At 35.6% G+C, this 2,537-nt stretch overlaps 1 long non-coding RNA gene across 1 annotated transcript; it reads left to right on the top strand.

Annotated features, from left to right (window-relative positions):
- The first annotated feature begins 671 nt into the window (after positions 1-671).
- LOC114425775 lies at positions 672-2,058 on the top strand. Its single transcript, XR_003669288.1, has 2 exons — positions 672-1,162; positions 1,652-2,058. It is a non-coding gene; the product is annotated as an uncharacterized LOC114425775 (long non-coding RNA).
- Positions 2,059-2,537: the final 479 nt, after the last annotated feature.

The following is a 2,537-nucleotide window of genomic DNA, read 5'->3' as shown; positions in this document are numbered from 1 at the left end:
TTCTATGTAATTATGCATATTCACTTAAGTAATGGCGTGTTGTTGGACGAATTTATGTTGTGACAAAATCACTTCTATTTTCATAATCAAAAAATTAAGGGAGCTCTTTTTATAAAAATTGAAATTATCGAATATGAGAGTGTGGATACCGTAGCGACGAGGCGGGTCGTTACAGGAATGGCAGCTTGAGTGAGGGGGACAAATAGCCTGAGCGATGAGGAAGAAAGGGAGAAAGGGTTTTGGTAACTGATCGTATGGGGGGGGAGGGAAATGGATTTTCGGGGTTTTAACTTATGAATGAGACAACATCGATTTTTTAAACATAACCGATGTTAACTAGTTGATGTCAACATCGGTGTTTTAAAAAATCAATGTTAACTTTCTAAAGTTAACATCGGTTTTTCAAAACCGATGTTAACTAGTTGATGCTAACATCAGTTTTTAAAAAAGTTGATATTAAGTTTACGATGTTAAATCAATAAATTGTAGTAGTGAGAATTTGGTCCCCAAGAACCGTCTTAGTTTATTAGTAATGGCAATTTTGTAAATATATAATTTTTCAACAAAGACGGTTGGGCAAAAAACGTCTTAGAAGGTTATCCTTTTAGACGTTCTTGGACGGGTTTTAAAAAACCGTCTTAGAAATAAGTGTCCTTTTGTCTCCCATTTTATTATATGTTTGTGACACTCTCGCTCATTCAATTTTGAAACCCTAAGCAGTTTTCTCTCCTTTGATTCCCACCGTTTCATCTCCCATGGTAGCATCTCCTCCATCTAAAGCTGCAACTCCAGCTCCGATGGCTACACCTCCAATAACCACTCCTCCTGCGGCTACACCACCGAAAGGTCATGGAGTTCCTCCTCCGCAGTTCTGTCCTCGATTCTGTCATCAAGAAAACCCTAACCGCCCTCCCTCTCTCCCCCGTCGAACCCCGCCTCAAGAAAACCACCCTCCTCCTCCGCACCCTTCAAACCCTCATCCATACAACCACAGTATCGGCAAGAAGCGTGGGATCTCTGGTTTCTGAAATTCCTATGCTGTGAGCGTTTGAGAGATTTGTTTTTTTTTTTTGTCTGTTTCTCTTTGTTCTGGATGAGGAGCATGCTGAATTTTGTGGAGGAGAAGTTTTTGTGCTAGCGAGGGTGTGTTGAAATTCAGAAGGTGCGAATTTTTTTGGCTATCTTGAGAGAAAAAAAATGTATTCATTATGGTTTGTTTTTATGTGTCTGCTTTTCTTTCTTTCTTTCTTTTTGCTAGTTAAATGATTTTTTCTCTTTGATGGCAGTGGTTTTTATGAGTTTATGGTGAGATGAGAATCTCTCCGGTGTTCATGTTTTTGATCTACTGGTGTTTTCAGATTATGGCCTCTCTGAAATTTTAGTTTTTTTTCTCTCTTGATTTGTTAATGTTTGAGGCTTTCCATGTGAAATTCCCTCTCCATCTATGTAATTTTGTGATTGAACCAAGGTGGAGTGTTATAAATTTAAGCTAAATGTTTTTTTTTTGTTCTGAAAAAAAAAGGAGAGCTAGTGTAATGGGATTTTTTTTTTTAATTTCCATGAACGGTTTGGTTTTTAATGGTGTGAATTGCCATGTTCATTGTAATCATTCCTTTCCCTTGTCGAGCGAATGACCTTGAATTTCCCGCAGATGTAACGGGATAGAGCCTGACGAAAACTAGCAAGGAGGGAGGTTTTTGGTATTTTCTGGACAAGCTGCAGGATGCCTTCTGAAATCATGGAGAAGAGGGGTGCTTCTGCCTCATCTCGCGTGTATCCATATTTATGTTTTTGGGAGCAAGATTGACACCAATGCTGCCTCACGTGACTGTTTTATTATTACTGCCATATGTTTTGCTTGTTTAATTGCTTGCATGCCTGTTTTTATGCTTTGCTTATAGATCTATTGGGCGTGTAGACAAAAAGGATTTATTGCAATTTTTGGAAAGCTTAAGGGCCTCACTTGTATCTAAAGTTTAAGGTGACTTCTTCACAAGGAGGTAAAGTTCAGGCAGTGTCTATTTATTCCCCCCTTGAAATTATACTCCTCAAAAAATATATTATTCTCATGTTTATTGTATAGGTTTTCCTCTTTAAATTTCTTTTTTCAAGGATTTTTATTTTATTTTTAAAATAATTTTTACATATAGTATTTTAGTGTTATCATTTTACAAATTTTATGTTGATGTCATATTTTGAAAATGATGCTGTGTGAGTGTGTGTTCATGGTTCAAGTATTCAAGTACTTGATTTCTTACGAGCTAAAGGAGCTTAACATATTAAGGCCAACGGCTAATTTTTAAGTATCAGAATTTTGATTTTCCCATTTATGTTACACCTAAGCAACAAATTATGGCAACAAATTATTTAGGAGAAAATTATGGCAACAAATTATTTAAATAAATACATATGATCTGTATGTCTATCAAATTGATATAATGTATCAAATTTTAAAATTCAAATTAAAATTGAGATTCAATAAATTTAAAGAATAGGGAGGAATGAAAAACTTAAAAATAAATTAGTGTGACATACTT

Source organism: Glycine soja, chromosome 9 (genome assembly GCF_004193775.1).
Source record: "Glycine soja cultivar W05 chromosome 9, ASM419377v2, whole genome shotgun sequence".
In the NCBI taxonomy this organism is placed as follows: Eukaryota; Viridiplantae; Streptophyta; class Magnoliopsida; order Fabales; family Fabaceae; genus Glycine; species Glycine soja.
Note: the sequence above shows the minus strand (reverse complement) of the source record. Positions and strands in the feature narration are given on the sequence as shown.